Genomic DNA, 7723 nt, shown 5'->3' with positions numbered 1-7723 from the left:
ATTACAGCAGCTGATTTTCCTCACACCCACCTCAGTGATTTCTGGGGGTTTTGGCCAGGTTTGCATCCCCATATGATCCAGCCTACTTTTACTTATGTTTAGCGCATTGTGTAATAAGCAAAGCTTACATAAGCTAGGCACTGTGGCTCCAGCTTCAAAAACCTTCATCAAAAATAGGAGATCAGAAGCAAGATAACAACTCATGTAGTTGCTTTCCTAAGCATGGAGACCGAATTAACTGTCTTTGGGCTAAGTGCTCAGCTGTTTCAAATCTGTGTAGAATCTTTAATTCCTACTCAGTTAAGCTAATTTACACCTTGCTAAAGGTCTGGCTTCTCATCAGTGAGTATCCCAATATTGAAAACTTGAGAGTAACTAGTCAAAAAGAACGGGGATGAAATTTTGGCACATTAAAGCTAGGGGGAATTTTCTCATTACCATCAGATAAGTCCTCCTCTTACTCCAGAAAAGCCAGCTCTTCAAAGTCAAAAAAATGACACTGCAGTGAATCTCTGTTCCTATTGTGAAACTGTTCCCATTTGAACAGCTAGCAGTCTCTTCTCCAACTCATTTTGTCAGGAAAAGTTAAACAGAAATCAAGGTTTCCTCATAAAAAGTGTTTGATTATCCTATTGAACTGACACAAACTGGATTCAGCAAGCTATAGGTGTATAGAACATTTTCATACTTTAGACTATAATAGGATTAATCATGTTACTCTACTATCTTAACAGCCACGGATGGGGGTTCTATTGCAAGTAGGTATTGCAAAAATATAAAGTAGGAAAGCTTATGTGGCAGTGGATGTTATCTATGTGATATCCACAAGCCTGAATATGATGTTTTCCAAAGGTTAAGTTGATTCTACTGATATTATTTGGGGAGAAATTGCTTCTGAAGGAAAAAGGTTTTCAGTTGTTGTCTAAGTCTGTGATCGTTGTTACATTGATGTAGATGCAAAATTATGCTGCTGAAGTTAATAGAGCTATTCCAAAATTATGCTGTAGTAGAGATCAGTCTCTGGTTTTATATTTTAAAACATCTGAGCTCTTATAAAGCTAGTATTCTATACTTTATGCAAAATAAAATAACAAAGTCATTGCTAGTAAAGAAGTTAATGAAGTCCAAAAAAAGGCTGACATACAACCCAGGAAGTTTCTGTATTTAAGGATTTATTTTTTTTCAGTGTCTCTGCACCTTCAAGTTTGTGTGTGTGTGTGTGTGTGTGTGTTTGTTTTGTTGTTGTTTGGTTGGTTTTGACTATTTGGTTTTGACTTGTTTTTGTTGTATTTAGTTTTGATTTTACAATCTGATCTTTAGCATAATGGGAAAGACACAAAGCCTTGGTTGGAAATCTCCCCCTAGCCTGTTGCAATATTTACAAAGCTGTACTTTTTAAACACGCTGCAAGATGGTCTTAGTAAAACAAAAGACGCTATAATTTATTGTTCCAAGATTATTGATTCAATAAATTAACAATAATTTCCATGGAGAGTAGGAGCCTGGCACTGTAAAAGTTTATTTATCTGAGCTTTAACTAGCATTGATTAGAGTATTCAAATTGTCCCAGTACTATATAATTGCTCTTTATAGGTAGAATGCCCTCTGCTGTGCAGGAGACAGTAAAATAAACATTCAGCCAGAAGTGACAATGGCTCTTTTAAAAGCTAGGATTTTTATTTTATTTTATTTTTTAAGAGGGAAGAAAGAGTTTGTGTAATGCTTTAAAAACACAGCTAGCTTTGGCTGAAGTCACTTGTTACATTGCCAGGACAGACATGCACGACGCTGCTATTGTTCTGAGAGGTGCAAGACATAAATATACTAGTTATATCCTTATATTTGACTGTATCCAAATGAGAAAGCCTTTTTCTGTCATTGTTTTAAAGTGCTATGTTGCAATGAAGTGCCAGGTGGAAATTTTTGTTGCACGTTTTTTTTCCTTTCTCTCTTTTGTTTCTGAAGTGCCCACTGAACCTGTTCAAGGTAACTATGAAGCTATTGTAAATATGTTAATTATTCAAGCAAAACAAGTCATACTTCCCATTCATGTTCACCATGCTGGGTTGCTCAGAAAGGAGTATTTTGCCACCAGGGAGAACAACAGCTGATTCAGTCCACAAGCAATTGCATTCCCTTTATGTAGAATACTTAGGACAGTTACATTTTTTAGACTTAGATTTATGACAGGTCTATCTTCTGATATGTATGATAACCCCGCTTTTATTTTACAGCTCTGTTGATGTAAAAGATTAACAGTACCTTTTCCCTCTCTTGGTTTTAATAAAACAACAAACTGCTAGAAATGTCACTTAGAACCACAAGTTTGCAATAATTAAAACAAATTATGCATCTTAGTAACCCAAGGTGGATGATTAACGCAGGCTTTACACGATTGTTTGTGTTAAATTGTTTCTCCAAATGCAATTCAGGAATTTGAAGTTGTCAGATTAACTGCTGTATTTACTGGTCTGTTTGATTAGGTGAGCATAGTTTTATATTCCCTCTTGGAGACCTAAATAGCAACCATTTCCTACCAAAACAGCACACAAAACAAAGGCCCCATTCAGAGGACTATTCAGAGTGGGCAATGCTCTATAGCCCTTTGTATCCTGGAACAACATGGTTACTGAAGTGCCTCTAAAAGGTACAACAATTTTTTTAAAAGATAATAATAATGACCATTATAACAGTAGTTGGAATATTACATTTTAGTCTAAAGGTAAATACCTTCTATCATAAATTAATGGATTAATTTCATTACTAAGCTTAAAGACATCTCTCAGAGGTCTTTATGATTATTATAGTAAAATAGGGTTTAACAAATGCCGTTAAAAGGATGGCTAATATTCATTTGAAACTTGAATTCATGCTGCCAGAGTTTGTGTCCACTCTGAAGTCTTTTCATGAACATTCATGGAGTTGAATTTTAATAAGCATTCATAGGAAATGAATCCTAGGCTTGGATGTGTGAATTCTTATCTGAAGTGAATTTTGATTTCTTCCTTTTTGCACCTTTTGCACCAGAAACTTGGTCATAAAAGCCAATCAGGGAATGGAAATGATACTGTGTGACTTACCTCCCCACCATCATCTTAGACAACAAGTGCATAGTAAGCACAGCTTGAACTTTGATCATCACAGTTCAAACATCAAGATAAATGAAGTGTTTACAGTAGATTTTGATGAAAAATGTATAGTACTTTTCTATGTCCAGAAGAAATACTACACATTTTTCTCCTGGCCTGATGATTTTTATATCTTCTCAAGAGCAACTTTGCTGGGATAGTGGAAAAATACTGAAATATTGCTAATAACTTCTTGGTATTTCTGGGGAAAGCCAACCCAATTGCCACATCATCCCTGAGAAGGGAGGGAAACAGGAGGGAACAACATCCTTCATCATATCTTGATGCAACTTCTTTTTTTCCTTTTGAAGTGTAACTTTTGGTAAGAATAACTACAAGCAGCAGTGGAGGTAGGATGGCTCTGCCTGTCAGCATCATGTTCTAACGGCCAGTAATGTGGCTGGAGGAAAGCCAGCTCTGTATGGAAAGAGTTTAGTAAGGGAACACTTACATGTAATTCTGCTTGATTGCCTTAAGAAACAGAAGGTCCAAACTGTTAGGCTCATTGCTGGCTTTACACTCTGCAGAAAGGACAGAGGCGTCGGTTTTTGGAAGAGGGGACATGGTTTCTCCAGAGCAGGAAGTTTCTGAGTAAGAAACCATTGGAAGCTGAGTATTATGGAGAAATATCCCTTTCCTGCTCTATTTTTACACTCTTTCCCAGGCATCCACTTCTGGCCACAGTTGGAAGCAGGATTGTGAGCCAGATGGTCTGACCTACTGCATTTTTTTTTTGCTAGCTTTTTCTTGGGAATATTCTTTCTAGAGAAACATGGTCCCTTTGTCATTCATGTAGTAATATGTAGAGTAAGACAACACATATAACATGGAATTTAGGGAGATCAAAAAATATCTGACTTCCTGATGCTTTCTTGTGCAGGTTTGAAGGAGTCAAACAACGTGTGGGATGAATGCCAGTGAAATTCAGAGAGGTTATTGTGGCTTTCCAGCTCGGGAAGCTATAAAGTCTTCAGCAGCACTGAATCCAAAGCAGTCTTGGTGAGGAGATTTGGCTACTGCTTTTTCCTCACCCTCATGGAGAGATAGATGATTCTGTGCTTCGCTAGCATGAGCAATGTACCTCTGGGAACTTTCTGTGGGCACTGGGTTCTGGGTCGCTAAAACTATTTTAAAGCAATGAACTACTGGAAAAATCTAATTAATGTGTTTCCAGCTATGGGGCACATGCTTCTTCTCCATAGATGTTTGATCAAGATCTTCAAGATATGCCTCTGAGGTGTGTTGTTTCCCTTCTAGAATCCCAGGTAAACTATGATGGATGGCTCTCAAATATGGGCATACTGCTCCCCAGCCTGTCTCCCAGTCATTAGTGGCAAAGGGGACACAGCTGCGATGCTGGCTGCATCTCTACACAAGGAGTGAGGCAAGGATGGTGTAACTAGAAGTAGTGGTAAAAGCTGGGAAACTGCTTGCTGGAGAATATCCATACGGCTCACAAAAATGCCCTGGATGCTGGAGGAAATAAGGAAATAGAGAATCTCTTATGCTGTAGTCTGTAGTGGCTTGATTAGGCACAGTGTTGCTCTGATAGTCTTAAGGACTAGATGGCTAATTACAACTGCAGAAACAAAAAGAGGAGCATTCTTCAGCAAGTAGGGATGTTAGATTCCGGGGGGGGGGAGGGGGGTGGAACAGGAAAACTTTTCATTAAATTTATTAAAATTCAGTTAGGAATTTACAGTTCGCAAGAGTTCACACTCCTAATGAATAAATGAGTATATTTCAGTTGATGGTGAATTATTTCTCCTCCTTTTCTGCAGTGCTCAGAGGAAGCTGCTTGTACCAGCCACATACAGAAAAGCACCCTGGGAATCTGGATTGTGATTTTAGTTTGAAGGAAATATGGATCACAGGAAACTGCTCTCACACACAGAGATCATAATTGTACAAAGTTACAGTGTATTCCTGATGACTTTGGTAGCTCCAAGGGATTTCACTGACTTCAGAAAATCCGAATGATACAAGTTCCAAGTGCCCCATCCAGATGAACTTTATACTGCTGTCACTATTCTCATAAGAGGCCTTTGGGAGCTACTCTTGATCCTGGAACAAGAGGCAGAACTGCTCTGGTTTGGCTTGTTCCCCTTCCAGAAGACCCTGCTGGTAAACAGAGTTCCCAGTGTCAGTGGGATGTTGTTTAACAAACTGAGACGGCTATGTTCTAGTCCACTACAGGATCAACAGTGAAATCTTGCTGGCCTGTATACATCTACCTTGATGGCTTAACACCTTTAAGGCATGACTTGAAGTGAGGTGTATAAGCCCACAGTTGCAATCCCAACCAAATCTTTCTCCACTGTAGTGATACCTTCTGCTATTTACATTTAAATTCCAAGTAAAATTCTCGAGACCAATTGTGTTATTAGAAGTGCTTCAAGTTGAGCAGCTGAACATCACTTTTTCAGGAAAGCCTGGTTTGGTCTTCAGAGGGACCCAGCCTCTTAGGTGTTCTCAGGGTCAGATCCTTGCTATATAACCACTCACTGTGTCCTTGGGCTTCTTGCAAAGTATTCCTAAGCTTGTCTGCTTGTCTTTAGAGATGACCTTCACCCACTTTTTTCTTTCTTTTTTTTTTTTTTTCATATTAACAATCTACTGATTAGTACATTTGTTTCCACTTCCTTTCGACAGTTAAAATGTCCTCTTCCTCAACTGACCATTACATGTAAAACATGGTCTCTTAGTAGGGACCGGATCCTGACTTTCTTCTCTGTTAAATAACTGCCCAGTTACAAAGACATCAACTCACTGAAGATGTTTTTTTTTTTTTTGCCAGAACAAAACAAATCTTGTATTCCCAAGGCACTCAATTTCTGAAGGGTATTCCAGAACAGCAGCCACCTCATAATAAAGCACTCAAATGCATTTTTCAAAAACTAGTAAAAAAGCTCTGTATATATGAAGCATAATTGCACAGCCAAGGAGGATTACGCTATTTTGATTTTATTAGCTGACTTTGTTTTAGATTGAAGTATCCAAAGATGACATAAGGACTTTTGACCAAAAATAAACAAACAAAAACACAAAATCTAAAAAATGAAGGGCTTTCTATTGAAGTTTTTCCTGCTTTCCAGTGGCGTTCATTTCTTTCACAGTAGCACAAATCTCCAAAAGGACCAAACACCACAAAAGATGTCAGTCTTTAGGTCATGGATGACAAGTATCTTTTCAGTACTGAAAGGACAGGTGTTTTGAAATGATACCTATTCTTGAAACTGAATTCTCAGTGAGACCCACTGATGTTAGGCACTCAGCTTCTGCTGCTGAATGTCATTGTATTTTGGAAGCTAATTTCCTTTGAAAATCCTAGCACAAAGGAACATCAAAGAGCTATGACTTCATATCATAAAGAGCATCATATTATTGTGAAATAAAAGAAGGGAATATATAGTGAAGGGTTTTCATTTGTTTGTTTGCTAGCTTTTCTTTCAAGACTCCATTGGCAATAGAAAATTTAGGAAAAAGCGGAGACTGCAGAGTCTATTAAGAAGAGAGAATTTCAAAATATCTGTGGCTAAAAAAAAATCCAAAATGTTTTGTTTCAACAAAGTTCAGAGTTTTTAAGGAAAGAGGATGCTATTGAAAATGATGACTAGCAAAAAAAAAAAAATCAGTCTTCTAACAGAAACATTTCAGTAGAAATCTTTCAGTTAGCTAAAGCTGTGCTATCATGTTGGGGGAAGGACAGGGGACTGTGTTATTTCTGGCATCACCTAGGTCAACAATCAGCTAGAAGAGAGGATCCTACAACTGGTCCCTGTGGAACGAGTACATTCCCGGAAAGAGAAAGTACCTTGGGAGGCTTAAGAAAAGATGAGGAAGGTTTATTTTCCCTTTTCTGGTTTCCTGAAGGTTGAAAGGAAATGAGACACATCCCAAATCAAATCCTGCCCAGAATGTACAACCTGACCGCTTTATCCTGAACACTTTGTCCCAGCCTACTCCACAATGGAAAACACTTTCTTGTAGCCACATACAGCATAGAAATAACTCAGCTCTCAGTATACAGGCTGCTTTTTGCAGGACTGACATTTTAAAAAATCTAATCTTGAGATTTACAGAAAGGAATATTTTCATTGTCTTTAGGATGCCTCTACTGCCTGCAGTGAGTGATTTTTTTTCCTTTCAATTTTCATGGGATCAAAGGCAGGTCAGTACTGAGTATATGGAGATCTTGTCCAGTATTGTTGAAAGATGAAAGCATTTGATAAAGAAATCATTAAGTGTCTGTTTTTACTGAGGTATTAACATGAGTACTGTCCCTAACATGAATTTTACTGACACCAAAAAATCCTTAACTATTAATATGAGTTGTCTGGCTGGTTGTGGAAAAGAGGGGGAATTTGCTGTAGTTCACACACCTCATCTGTTGCTAGCCCCGCAACAACTCAAGTACTATTTTTCAGCATGGCTATTCTCACTTTAAGCTTGCCTAGCTCTAGAGGCAAGTAGGCAATTTGAGCTAATTCTGTAGCAAATGTATAACATGAGATGGCTAACTTAACCAAATTACTTTACAGCACAGCATGCTGAATTATAACTCTTGTTGCATGAATCCTTTACACACATTTATT

At 38.0% G+C, this 7723-nt stretch overlaps 1 long non-coding RNA gene across 2 annotated transcripts; it reads left to right on the top strand.

Moving 5' to 3' along the window:
* Nucleotides 1-240: 240 nt before the first annotated feature.
* LOC106018190 (uncharacterized) lies at nucleotides 241-7393 on the top strand. Of its 2 annotated transcripts, none has more exons than XR_002403738.4 (4): nucleotides 241-342; nucleotides 4009-4127; nucleotides 4303-4393; nucleotides 4910-7393. It is a non-coding gene; the product is annotated as an uncharacterized lncRNA (long non-coding RNA). The 2 variants fall into 2 exon arrangements; XR_003494966.3 differs by lacking the exon at nucleotides 241-342 and adding an exon at nucleotides 358-758.
* Nucleotides 7394-7723: the final 330 nt, after the last annotated feature.

This window comes from Anas platyrhynchos, chromosome 1, assembly GCF_047663525.1.
Source record: "Anas platyrhynchos isolate ZD024472 breed Pekin duck chromosome 1, IASCAAS_PekinDuck_T2T, whole genome shotgun sequence".
NCBI classification, from domain to species: Eukaryota; Metazoa; Chordata; class Aves; order Anseriformes; family Anatidae; genus Anas; species Anas platyrhynchos.
Note: the sequence above shows the minus strand (reverse complement) of the source record. Positions and strands in the feature narration are given on the sequence as shown.